Raw genomic sequence first — 14,910 nt, forward strand, 5'->3', positions numbered from 1 at the left:
TTTTATCCCTAGGGGTACAGATCTGTGAATCACCAGGTTTACACACTTCACAGCACTCACCAAGGTCCATAACCCCACCCCCTTCCCCAACCCCCCTCCCCCCAGCAACCCTCAGTTTGTTTTGTGAGATTAAGAGTCACTTAAGGTTTGTCTCCCTCCCAATCCCATCTTGTTTCATTTATTCTTCTACCCCCTTAACCCCCCATGTTGCATCTCCATTTCCTCATATCAGGGAGATTATGTGACAGTTGTATTTCTCCAATTGACTTATTTCGCTCAGCATGATACCCTCTAGTTCCATCCACGTCATCACAAATGGCAAGATTTCATTTCTTTTGATGGCTGCATAGTATCCCATTGTGTATATATACCACATCTTCTTTATCCATTCATCTGCTGATGGACATCTAGGTTCTTTCCATAGTTTGGCTATTGTGGACATTGCTGCTATAAACATTCGGGTGCACATGCCCCTTCGGATCACTACTTTTGTATCTTTAGGGTAAATACCCAGTAGTGCAATTGCTGGGTCATAGGGTAGTTTTATTTTCAACATTTTGAGGAACCTCCAAGCTGTTTTCCAGAGTGGTTGCACCAGCTTGCATTCCCACCCACAGTTTAGGAGGGTTCCCCTTTCTCCGCATCCTCGCCAGCATCTGTCATTTCCTGACTTGTTGATTTTAGCCATTCTGACTGATGTGAGGTGATATCTCATTGTGGTTTTGATTTGTATTTCCCTGATGCCAAGTTATGTGGAGCACTTTTTCATGTGTCTGTTGGCCATCTGGATGTCTTCTTTGCAGAAATGTCTGTTCATGTCTTCTGCCCATTTCTTGATTGGATTATTTGTTCTTTGGGTGTTGAGTTTGTTAACTTCTTTATAATTTTGGACACTAGCCCTTTATCTGATATGTCATTGGCAAATATCTTCTCCCATTCTGTCAGTTGTCTTTTGGTTTTATTAACTGTTTCCTTTGCTGTGCAAAAGCTTTTGATCTTGATGAAATCCCAATAGTTCATTTTTGCCCTTGCTTCCCTTGCCTTTGGCGATGTTCCTAGGAAGATGTTGCTGCAGCTGAGGTCGAAGAGGTTGCTGCCTGTGTTCTCCTCAAGGATTTTGATGGATTCCTTTCTCAAATTGAGGTCCTTCATCCATTGAATTTATTTTCATGTGTGGTGTAAGGAAATGGTCCAATTTCATCTTTCTGCATGTGGCTGTCCAATTTCCCCAACACCATTTATCGAAGAGGCTGTCTTTTTTCCATTGGACATTCTTTCCTGCTTTGTCGAAGATTAGTTGACCATAGAGTTGAGGGTCTATTTCTCGGCTCTCTATTCTGTTGCATTGATCTATTTGTCTGTTTTTGTGCCAGTACCATGCTGTCTTTTTTTTTATTAATTAACTTATTTTCAGAAAAACAGTATTCATTATTTTTTTCACCACACCCAGTGCTCCATGCAATCCGTGCCCTCTATAATACCCACCACCTGGTACCCCAACCTCCCACCCCCCCGCCACTTCAAACCCCTCAGATTGTTTTTCAGAGTCCATAGTCTCTCATGATTCACCTCCCCTTCCAATTTACCCCAACTCCCTTCTCCTCTCTAACACCCCTTGTCCTCCATGCTATTTGTTATGCTCCACAAATAAGTGAAACCATATGATAATTGACTCTCTCTGCTTGACTTCTTTCACTCAGCATCATCTCTTCCAGTCCCGTCCATGTTGCTACAAAAGTTGGGTATTCATCCTTTCTGATGGAGGCATAATACTCCATAGTGTATATGGACCACATCTTCCTTATCTATTTGTCCATTGAAGGGCATCTTGGTTCTTTTTATAGTTTGGTGACCATGGCCATTGCTGCTATAAACATTGGGGTACAGATGACCCTTCTTTTCACGACATCTGTGTCTTTGGGGTAAATACCCAGGAGTGCAATTGCAGGGTCATAGGGAAGCTCTATTTTTAATTTCTTGAGGAATCTCCACACTGTTCTCCAAAGAGGCTGCACCAACTTGCATTCCCACCAACAGTGTAAGAGGGTTCCCTTTCTCCACATCCTCTCCAACACATGTTGTTTCCTGTTTTGTTAATTTTGGCCATTCTAACTGGTGTAAGGTGATATCTCAAGGTGGTTTTAATTTGAATCTCCCTGAGGGCTAGTGATGATGAACATTTTTTCATGTGTCTGCTAGCCATTTGTATGTCTTTATTGGAGAAATGTCTGTTCATATCTTCTGCCCATTTTTTAAATATGTTTGCCTGTTTCATGTGTGTTGAGTTTGAGGAGTTCATTATAGATCCTGGATATCAACCTTTTGTCTGTACTGTCATTTGCAAATATCTTCTCCCATTCCGTGGGTTGCCTCTTTGGTTTTTTTGACTGTTTCCTTTGCTGTGCAGAAGCTTTTGATTTTGATGAAGTCCCAAAAGTTTATTTTCGCTTTTGTTTCCTTTGCCTTTGGAGACATATCTTGAAAGAAGTTGCTGTGGCTGATATTGAAGAGATTACAGCCTATGTTCTCCTCTAGGATTCTGATGGATTCCTGTCTCACGTTGAGGTCTTTTATCCATTTTGAGTTTATCTTTGTGCACAGTGTAAGAGAATGGTCGAGTTTCATTCTTCTACTTATAGCTGTCCAGTTTTCCCAGCATCATTTATTGAAGAGACTGTCTTTTTTCCACTGTATATTTTTTCCTGTTTTGTCGAAGATTAATTGACCATAGAGTTGAGGGTCCATATCTGGGCTCTCTACTCTGTTTCACTGGTCTATGTTTCTGTTTTTATGCCAGTACCATGCTGTCTTGTTGATCACAGCTTTGTAATAATGCTTGAAATTAGGTAACGTGATGTCCCCAGCTTTATTTTTGTTTTTCAACATTTCCTTAGCGATTCAGGGTCTCTCTGAATCCATACAAATTTTTGGATTATTTGCTCTAGCTCTTTGAAGAATACCGGTGGAATTTTGATCGGAATGGCATTAAAAGTATAGATTGCTCTAGGCAGTATAGACATTTTAACAATGTTTATTCTTCTGATCCAAGAGCATGGAATGCTTAGCAACCTAGATGAAATGGGTGCATTCCTGGAAAACTATAAACTCCCAAAATTGAACCAGGAAGAAATCGACAACCTGATTAGACCAACATCTAGTAACAAGATTGAAGCGGTGATCAAAAACCTCCCAAAAACCAAGAGCCCAGGACCTGACGGATTTCCTGGGGAATTCTAACAAACTTTCAAGGAAGAAATAACACTTATTCTCCTGAAGCTGTTTCAAAAAATTGAAGCAGAAAGAAAACTTCCAGATTCTTTCTATGAAGCCAGAATTACCCTGATCCCCAAACCAGGCAAAGACCCTACCAAAAAGGAGAATTTCAGACCAATATCACTGATGAATATGAATGTTAAGATTCTCAACAAGATTCTAGCCAACAGCATCCAACAGCACATTAAAAAGATTATCCACCATGATCAGGTGGGATTCATCCCTGGGCTACAAGGATGGTTCAACATTCGCAAATCAGTCAATGTGATACAACAAATTAATATGAGAAGAGAGAAGAACCACATGGTCCTCTCAATTGATGCAGAAAAAGCATTTGACAAAATCCAGCATCCTTTCCTGATTAAAACACTTCAAAGTATAGGGATAGAGGGAATATTCCTGAACCTCATCAAATATATCTATGAAAGACCCACAACAAATATCATCCTCAATGGGAAAAAGCTTGCAGCCTTCTCGTTGAGATCAGGAACAAGAAAAGGATGCCCAGTTTCACCACTCTTGTTCAACATAGTATTAGAAGTCCTAGCAACAGCAATCAGACAACAAAGAGAAATAAAAGGTATCCAAATTGGCAATCAAGAAGTCAAACTCTCTCTCTTTGCAGATGACATGATTCTTTATATAGAAAACCCAAAAGACTCCACCCCCAAACTACTAGAACTCATACAGCAATTCAGCAACGTGGCAGGATACAAAGTCAACGTGCAGAAATCAGTGGCTTTCTTATACATAAACAATGAAAATACAGAAAGAGAAATTAGAGAATCGATTCTATTTACTATAGCACCCAGAACCATAAGATACCTGGGAATAAACCTAACAAAAGAGGTAAAAGATCTGTACTTGAGGAACTACAGAACACTCATGAAAGAAATTGAAGAAGACACAAAAAGATGGAAGTACCATGCTGTCTTGATGATGACAGCTTTGTAATAGAGCTTGAAGTCTGGAATTGTGATGCCACCAACTTTGGCTTTCTTTTTCAATATTCCTTTGGTTATTCGAGGTCTTTCTGGTTCCATATAAATTTTAGGATTATTTTTTCCATTTGTTTGAAAAAAATGGGTGGGATTTTGATAGGGATTGCATTAAATGTGTAGATTGATTTAGGTAGCTTAGACATTTTCACAATATTTGCTCTTCTAATCCAGGAGCATGGAACATTTTTCCATTTCTTTGTGTCTTCCTCAGTTTCTTTCATGAGTACTTTATAGTTTTCTGAGTATAGATTCTTTACCTCTTTGGTTAGGCTTATTCCTAGGTATCTTATGGTTTTGGGTGCAATTGTAAATGGGATTGACTCCTTAATTTCTCTTTCTTCTGTCTTGTTGTTGGTGTAGAGAAATGCAACTGATTCTGTGCAGTGATTTTATATCCTGACATTCTACTCAATTCCTGTACAAGTTCTACAGTTTTGGAGTGGAGTCTTTTGGGTTTTCCACATATAGTATTATATCACCTGCGAAGAGTGATAGTTTGATTTCTTCTTTGCCAATTTGGATGCCTTTAATTTGCTTTTGTTGTCTGATTGCTGAGGCTAGGACTTCTAGTACTATGTTGAATAGCAGTGGTGATAATGGAGATCCCTGCCATGTTCCTGACCTTAGTGGAAAAGCTTTTAGTTTTTCTCCATTGAGAATATTTGCGATGGGTTTTTCATAGATATATGCCCTCTATCACTGCACTTTGAAGAGTTTTGATCAGGAAGGGATACTGTACTTTTTCAAATGCTTTTTCAGCATCTATTGAGAGTATCCTATGGTTCTTGTTCTTTCTTTTATTTATGTGTTGTATCACATTGATTGATTTGTGGATGTTGAACCAACCTGGCATCCCTGGAATAAATCTCACTTGGTCGTGGTGAATAATCCTTTTAATGTACTGTTGAATCCTATTGGCTAGTAATTTGGTGAGAGTTTTCGCATCTGTGTTCATCAAGGATATTGGTCTGTAGTTCTCTTTTTTGGTGGGATCCTTGTCTGGGGATCAAGGTGATGCTGGCCTCATAAAATAAGTTTGAAAGTTTTCCTTCCATTTTTATTTTTTGGAACAGTTTCAGGAGAATAGGAATTAGTTCTTCTTTAAATGTTTGGTAGCATTCCCCCGGGAAGCCATCTGGCCCTGGGCTTTTGTTTGTTTGGAGATTTTTGATGACTGTTTCAATCTCCTTACTGGTTATGGGTCTGTTCAGGTTTTCTATTTCTTCCTGGTTCAGTTGTGGTAGTTTATAAGTTTCTAGGAATGCATCCATTTCTTCCAGATCGTCAAATTTGTTTGTGTAGAGTTTCTCATAGTATGTTCTTATAATTGTTTGTATTTCTTTGGTGTTGGTTGTGATCTTGCCCCTTTCATTCATGATTTTATTTATTTGGGTCCTTTCTCTTTTCTTTATGATAAGTCTGGCCAGGGGTTTGTCAATCTTATTAATTCTTTCAAAGAACAAGCTCCTAGTTTCGTTGATTTGTTCTATTGTTTTTTTGGTTTCTGTCATTGATTTCTGCTCTGATTTTTATGATTTCTTTTCTTCTGCTGGGTTTACGGTTTCTTTCTTGTTCTTTCTCCAGCTCCTTTAGGTGTAGGGTTAGGTTGTGTACCTGAGACCTTTCTTGTTTCTTGAGAAAGGCTTGTACCGCTATATATGTTCCTCTCAGGACTGCCTTTGCTGTGTCCCATAGATTTTGAACCATTGTGTTTTCATTATCGTTTGTTTCCAAGAATTTTTTCAATTCTTCTTTAATTTCCTGGTTGACCCATTCATTCTTTAGAAGGGTGCTGTTTAGTCTCCATGTATTTGGGTTTTTTCCAAATTTCCTCTTGTGATTGAGTTCTAGCTTCAGAGCATTGTGGTCTGAAAATATGCAGGGAAAGATCCCAATCTTTTGATACCGGTTGAGACCTGATTTAGGACCCAGGATGTGATCTATTCTGGAGAATTTTCCATATGCACTAGAGAAGAATGTGTATTCTGTTGCTTTGGGATGAAATGTTCTGAATATATCTGTGATGTCCATCTGGTCCAGTGTGTCATTTAAGGCCTTTATTTCCTTGTTGATCTTTTGCTTGGATGATCTGTCCATTTCAGTGAGGGGAGTGTTAAAGTCCCCTACTATTATTGTATGATTGTTGATGTGTTTCTTTGATTTTGATATTAATTGGTTTATGTAGTTGGCTGCTCCCAAGTTAGAGGCATAGATATTTAAAATTGTGAGATCTTCTTGTTGGACAGATTCTTTGAGTGTGATATAGTGTCTTTTTTCATCTCATATTATAGTCTTTGGCTTAAAATCTAATTTATCTGATATAAGGATTGCCACACCAGCTTTCTTCTGATGTCCATTAGCATGGTAAATTGTTTTCCATCCCCTCACTTTAAATCTGGAGGTGTCTTCAGGTCTAAAATGAGTTTCTTGGAGGCAACATATAGATGGGTTTTGTTTTTTTATCCATTCTGATACCCGTGTCTTTTGATTGGGGCATTTAGCCCATTAACATTCAGGGTAACTATTGAGAGGTATGAATTTAGTGCCATTGTATTGCCTGTCAGGTGACTGTTACTGTATATTGTCTCTGTTCCTTTCTGATCTACTACTTTTAGGGTCTCTTTGCTTAGAGGACCCCTTTCAATATTTCCTGTAGAGCTGGTTTGGTGTTTGCAAATTCTTTCAGTTTTTGTTTGTCCTGGAAGCTTTTTTTTTTTTTTAAGATTTTATTTATTTATTTGACAGAGAGAGATCACAAGTAGGCAGAGAGGCAGGCAGAGAGAGAGAGAGAGAGGAAAGCAGGCTCTCCGCTGAGTGGAGAGCCCGATGTGGGACTCAATCCCAGGACCCTGGGATCATGACCTGAGCCTAAGGCAGCGGCTTAACCCACTGAGCCACCCAGGCGCCCCTGTCCTGGAAGCTTTTAATCTCTCCTTCTATTTTCAATGATAGCCTAGCTGGATATAGTATTCTTGGCTGCATGTTTTTCTTGTTTAGTGCTCTGAATATATCATGCCAGCTCTTTCTGTCCTCCCAGGTCTCTGTGGATAAGTCTGCTGCCAATCTAATATTTTTACCATTGTATGTTACAGAGTTCTTTTCCCCGGCTGCTTTCAGGATTTTCTCTTTGTCAATAAGACTTGTAAATTGTACTTTTAGATGAAGGGGTGTGGACGCATTCTTATTGATTTTGAGGTGGGTTCTCTGTACCTCCTGGATTTTTGATGCTTGCTCCCTTTGCCATATTAGGGAAATTCTCTCTGATAATTCTCTGCAATATGCCTTCTGCTCCCTTCTCTCTTTCTTCTTCTTCTGGGATCCCAATTATTCTAATGTTGTTTCATCTTATGGTGTCACTTATCTCTCGAATTCTCCCCTCGTGGTCCAGTAGCTGTTTGTCCCTCTTTTGTTTAGCTTCTTTATTCTCTGTCATTTGGTCTTCTGTATCGCTAATTCTTTCTTCTGCCTCATTTATCCTAGCAGTGAGAGCCTCCATTTTTTATTGCACATTTATTAATAGTTTTTTAAATTTCAACTTGGTCAGATTTTAGTTCTTTTATTTCTCCAGAGAGGGCTTTTATCTCTCCAGAGAGGTTTCTCTAATATCTTCCATGCCTTTTTCGAGCCCGGCTAGAACCTTGAGAATCATCATTCTGAACTCTAGATCTGACGTATTACCAATGTCTGTATTGATTAGGTCCCTAGCCTTCCGTACTGCCTCTTGTTCTTTTATTTGTGGTGAATTTTTCCACCTTGTCATTTTGTCCACATAAGAATATATGAAGGAGCAAGTAAAATACTAAAAGGGTGGCAAAGACCCCAGGAAAATACACTTTAACCAAATCAGAAGAGATCCTAAATCGTGGTTGGGGGAGAAAGGTGTTAAAAAGAGGTTCAGAAAAAAAAAAAAAAAACAATTAAAAAAGAAAACGAATAAAGAAAAAATATAAAAAAGAAATATATATATATATATACATACATATATATATACATATATATTAGATTAACTAGTTAAAAAACGTTTAAAAAGATAAGGGTAAATGTTAAAAAAAATTTAGCAGAAAAAGCAAAAAAATTGAAAAAAAAATTAACTGCAAGACTGAAGAATCATGGGCAGAAAGCCATGAGTTCCATGCTTTGCTTTATCCTCCTCTGGAATTCCACTGTTCTCCTTGGTATTGAACCTGCCCTCCTTGGTAGGTGAACTGGTCCTGGCTGGATTTCTTGTTGATCTTCTGGGGGAGGGGCCTGTTGTAGTGATTCTCAAGTGTCTTTGCCCCAGTTGGAATTGCACCGCCCTTACCAGGGGCCAGGCTGAGTAATCCGCTCAGGTTTGCTTTTGGAAGCTTTTGGTACCTGAGCGCTTTCCGTAGAGTTCCGGAGGACAGCAATGAAAAAAATGGCGGCTTCCTAGTGTCCATCCTGGAGGAGTCGAGAGCTCGGGGCCCCACTCCTCAGTGCGCCCTTAGAGAATAGCACCCAATTACTCCCGCCTCCCTGGCCTCCGGCCACGCTCTGAGCTCACTGAGCCTGTGACCGGTTCAAGGTAACCCCGAGCTGAGAGCTCACTTCTCAGCTCTGTCTCTGTAGCTGGTTTCCCAGTTCTAATACCTGCAAGCCCTGCAATACTCAGACACCCCTGATCCTTCTGGGACCCTGCAGGACCTGAGGCCACGCTGACCCTGCATGGGCTTCACCCCGGTTTAGCCTCTGGAGTGATGTCCCTCAGCAGAACAGACTTTTAAAAGTCTTGATTTAGTGCTCCGTTGCTCCGCCACTTGCCAGGCACCAGCCCTTCCCCCCACAGTCTATCTTCCTGTCGTTTTGGATTTACTTCTCCGCCAGACCTACCTTTCAGAAAGTGGTTGGTTTTTTGTTTCTAGAATTGCTGTTGTTCTTCTCTTCAATCTCACGTTGGATTTGTAGGTGTTTGCAATCTTTAGATAAGCTCTCTAGCTGATCTCCTGCTACCTGATGTAGTCTCAACCTGCTACTTCTCCTCCATTTGACTCCTCCTCTCCCTAGTTCTAAAAGTCTTTTAAAAGACTTTAGGGTTTTTTATGTATAATATAATGTCATCTGCAAATAGTGACAGTTTTACTTGTTTTCTGATTTGGATATTCTTAATTTTTTTATCTTTCCTAATTGCTCTGTCTAGGACTTCAGTACTATCTGGAATAAGCATGAGAGTGAGAATCTTGCTCCTGTTCTTAGAAGAAAATTTTTCAACTTTTCACTACTGAGTATGATTTAACTATAGGTTTTACAATATGGCCTTTAATATGTTTAGGTACTATACCTCTCTACCTACTTTGTTGAAAATTTTAATCTTAAATGGATATTGAATTTTGTCAAATATTTTTTCTGCATCTATTATGATCATATGATTTTTTTCTTTAATTGTTAATGTGGTGTATTACATCGATTAATTTGCAGATATTCAATCACCCTTAAATTCCTGGATCAAGTCCCACTTGATCATGGTGTATGATCCTTTGAATATAATATGGTTTGCAAATATTATGTTGAGGATTTTTGTGTCAATGTTCATTAGTGATATTGGCTTATAATTATGTGTGTGCGTGTGTGTGGTGTCTGTGTGGTTTTGATATCAGGGTAATGCTGGCCTTATAAAATGAATTTGGAGGCATTTTCTTTTCTTCAATTTTTTGGAAGAGTTTGGGAAGGATAGGTTTTTAAGTCTCCCAATGTTTGGTAGAATTTACCAGTGAAAATTTCCATTCTTAGACTTTTGTTTGTTGGAAGGTTTCTGATTACTGATTAAATCTGATAAATTAAAATTAATCTGTCTATTCACATTTTCCATTTCTTCATTTAAATCTTAGAAGACTGTTTCTAAAAGTATATCTCTTTCTTCTAGTTTGTCCAATATGTTGGTATACAATTATTCAGAGTAGTCTTTTATGAACCTTTTCCCCGCCACTGGGGTGTCAGTTGTAACTTCTATTATTTCACTTCTGATTTTATTAGAACTCTCTCTCTTTTTTCCTTAGTCCAGCTAAAATTTTGTTAAATTTGTTTATCTTTCAAAGAACCAGCTCTTAGTTTCATTGATCTTTTCTATTGCCTTTTTAATATTTCCATTTATTTATACTCTGATCTTTTTTGTTCATGAAGTAAGGCTGTATTGCTATGATCTTCCCTTATAGAACACTTTTTGCTACATTCCAACAATTTTGATATGTCATATTTCTGTTTTCATTTGTCTCTAGGTATTTTTTGTTTTCTCCTTTGATTTTCTTGGTACTCATTGGTTTTTCAGTAGCATGTTGTTTAATCTCCCCATTTTTGTCATTTTTCCAGTTTTATTCTTATAATTGATTTCTAGTTTTGTACTATTGTGGGTAGATAAGATGCTTTATATAATTTCAATCTTTGAATATATTGAGACTTGGTTTGTGGTCTAGCATGTGATTTGTCCTGGAGTTTGTTCCATGTGCACTTGAAGGAGTGTGTTTCCTGTTGTTCTTGGGTAGTAAATTCTATATATATCTATTAAGTCTATCTGTTCTAATTTGTCATTTAAAGCTGGTATTTCCTTATTAACTTTCTATTTGGGTGATTTATCCTTTGATGGAATAGGGTGCTAAAGTCCTCTACTATTATTGTATTGCTGCCAGTCTCTTCCCTTAAATCCATTAATACTGGATTTATATATTTTGATGTTGGTCCTTATGTACTTACAAATGTTCTGTCCTTATGTTGGAATGATCCTTTATCATTACATAATCCCCTTCTTTATCTATTATTACAGTCTTTGTTTTAATGTCAATTTTGTTGGATATGATTTCAGCTATACCAGTTTTTTGTTTGTTTGTTTCCATTTGCATTGGATATGTTTCTCCATCCCTTCATTCTCAGTCTGTATGTGTCCTTACCTCTGAAGTGAGTCTCCTGTAAGCAGCATATATATGGGTCTTGTTTTATCCTTTCAGCCACTCTGTGTCTTGATTGGAGAATATAGTCCATTCACTTCTAAAGCAAGTATTGACAGGTATGTACTTATTGCCATTTTGTTAATTGTTTTCTGGACATTTTTATAGTTCCTCTCTGATTTGTTTCCTCTTCTCTTTTCTCTTCACATTTGGTTTGATGGCTTTCTTCAGTGTTATGTTTAAATTCTTTTCTCATTTTCTTTTGTATATTTAATACAAGTGTTTGCATTGCATTGTGGTTACCATGAGGCTTGCATATAAATTCCTGTGCATATAATGGTCTCTTTGGAGTTGAAAGAAACTTAATTTTTTTTTTAAAGATTTATTTATTTATTTATTTGACAGAGAGAGACCAAGCAGGCAGAGAGGCAGGCAGAGAGAGAGAGAGAGGAGGAAGCAGGCTCCCCGCCAAGCAGAGAACCCGATGCGGGACTCTATCCCAGGACCCTGAGATCATGACCTGAGCCAAAGGCAGAGGCTTAACCCACTGAGCCACCCAGGCGCCCAAGAAACTTAATTTTGAACACATTCCAAACCTTTACTTTTTTCTCTCTGACCTATGTGTTATATTTTTGATGTCACATTTTACATTTTTTATTTCATTGTCCTTTAACTGATGCTTGTAGTTTTAGTTAATTTTACTATTTTTGTCTTTTAACCTTCATACTTGGTTTGTAAGTGATGAGTCTACTACATTTACTATATATTTACCTTTTCCAGGAAAATTTTCACTTCCTTGTTTTCTTGTTATTAATTAGTGCTATTTCTTTTCAGTTTGGAAAAGTCCTCTTATTATTAGTAGTGGTGAACTCCATTAGCTTTTGTTTGTCTGGCACACTCTTAATCTTTTTTTTTTCCCCCCTCAATTGTGAATGATAACCTTGCTAGGTAGAAAATTCTTAGATAGAAGTCTTTTTCTTTGAACGCTTTGAAAATGTCATGGCATCCTGTTATGGTAAGTTTCCACTGAGAAAAATCTCCTCATAGCCTTATGAGGTTTCAATAGAATATAATAGGTTGTTTTTCTCTTGCTGATTTCAAGAATTTCTCTTTAACTTTCATTTATTTTAAATATGTGCCATGGTTTGTATTTGGGTTCATCTTATTTGAGAATTCTCTGGGGTTCCTAGACCTGTATACCTGTTTTCTTCTCCAGATTAGGCAAGTTTTCACTCCTTACTTTTTCACATTAGTTTTCTGGCCCTTTCTCTATTTCTTCTCTTTCTGGGACCTGTATAATCTGAATATTATTCCGGTTAATGTTGTCCCAAAAGCTCCCTTAATTTATCTTCATTAAAAAAAAAAATCTTTCTTTTTTTATTTCTCCCCCCCCCTCACTCTGTCTGGGTGAGTTCTTCTGCTTTGTTTTCCAGCTCACTGATCTAGTCTTTGGCTTCATCCAGTCAATTGTTGACCCCCCCCCCCAACCGCCCAGAGTATTTTTACAGTTCAGTTGTATTTTTCAGCTCTATAATTTCTCTTTGTTCTCATTTCCCCATGTGAGGATAAGAAGTTGGTCAGGCTCCTGATGAAGGTCCTCACTTGAACCTACCCATGCTGATACCCTGTTCTCAGATTTTCAGCCTCCCAAACTGGGAAAAATGTATTTCTGTTGCTGATAAGCCACCCAGTCTAAGGGATATTATTATAGTAGTCTGAACTAAGATACATGGTTACTTTTAATTTGCATTTTTTTAAAGATTTTAGTTAATTAATTATTTTTTTAGAAAGTTTGAGAAAGGGGAGGGGTAGAGGTAGAGGGAGAGACAGAATCCCAAGCAGATTCTGTGCTGAGCACAGAGACCCACACAGGCTCCCTCTCATGACTCTGAGATCATTACCTGAGCCAAAATCAAGAGATGGTTGCTTAACCGACAGAGCATCCATGCACCTCTCAAATTGCATTTCTTCCATTACTAAGTAAATTTAATTTTAAAGTGATTTTGATGACTTGTCTTTTTCTTTCTAGAAATTTTGCTTATGCCTTCCCATTTTTCTTGCCAGTCCTATAATCAAGTAAGCCAATTCCTTGGTTTCTTCATCTTTCCTTCTCTTTCTCTTTCCCTTCCTCTTTTCTTTCCTCCCTCCCTTCCCATCCCCCTATTACCTCCCACTTTTTTCTTTATTTATTTCTCTCTGATGGTACCCTGACAGACATTGTGACATACATCATTTTTATTGGTTGTATATATACCTTATATAGGTAATGTAAATTGCAATTTTTCTCTCAATATTCCCCAAAAGTAGACTTTTGGACTCAATGCAACTAAGGAGTATATTTCCCAGCCCTCTAGGTAGCTAGATATGACCATGTAACTAAACTGTAACCAATGAGATGTAGATGAAATTGTGCTATGAAGTTTCAGGCTCTGCTTTAAAGGGGAATACTATGCCTTTTTCTTCCTTTCCCAGAGGGGAAACTCTTATTCATATGACTTTTATTATCAGTTGATTTTCTTGATTTTAGTTGAAAAATACATTTATAAGTAACAATATTCTATTTTCCTCCTGAAATGAGTGGAATTTAAAACAATGTCTCTGGATTGTCTTAGTGAGCATGATGGCAACTTGAAGCCTCAGATACCTGTGTTGAGAAAAAAACCATAATGTTTAATCACTAATTGGATTTTCAAATAAAGTGGTTAATATAAAAGAACAAAAAATAATTATAGAAAATCCAGGCAGTGTTAAAGAATTTGATAATAGACAACCTTTCTTTGTCCCTGAAATAATGCCCCTTCAGTATGGCTTTGCTTATGGTTTCTTAAGAAAACATTATGTATCATGTTATGGTTGTGTCTTTGTATTGTATTTCAAGTGTATATCACTTAAATAATTAGGGATATCTGTTCAGTTATAAATGTCTCTTCAGCATCTATTAGGATGAGTCTATGTTTTTTCTTTTAACCAGTTGGTATGATCAGTACCTTAATAATATTTTTATTGTTGAATGATATTACAGCACCAGAAGTATCTGGGAATTATTATTTTAATGTATTATAGAATTTGATTTGGTGATATTTTACTTACCTTTTTATATATGTCCTCTTAAATGAAATTGATAGTTTTTTTTATTTTGTGCCCATTTTGTTGGATTTTTATTTTTAGAATATGTTTTATGCAAAAATTGAGATTATTTTTTATATTTTTAAGGTCTGGGAAAAATATTTGTACCTAAAACTATCTATACCTGGTGCATTACCTGGAATTAATATTTTTTATCAACATAAATTCTTTTTAACACTTACTGGTTTATTGTTGAAACATTTTTGCTTGTAAAATTCAATTATCATATATATATCTTAATTTTTTAGCTTAGAGTATCATAAAGTATTATTTTAGACCTTATGCCATTTTTGTATCCAATTTATCACTTTCCTTACTCATTGGTTTTTCCTCTTGCTTTACTTGATGAAAGATTCTCTGTCTGACATACTTTGCTCCAACTATGCAAGAAAGGAGGAAACTCTAAATAGCACCATGGTTATTTTTACTTTGCTCATAGTAAATTCCTCTCCCAACTTTCTGAAACAGAATGTCCTAGAATCTTCTGTTAGGGTTTCCTATTATGTGGGATTGGATAGGACTCCTTGGACTCCTTGCCTCTTTCATTCTGATCCCATATGTTCTCTCTGAAGCAATAATTCTTCAAAATTTTGAGAGTGCATAAGAACCCAGCT

This window comes from Neovison vison, chromosome 11 (assembly GCF_020171115.1).
Source record: "Neovison vison isolate M4711 chromosome 11, ASM_NN_V1, whole genome shotgun sequence".
NCBI lineage: Eukaryota > Metazoa > Chordata > Mammalia > Carnivora > Mustelidae > Neogale > Neogale vison.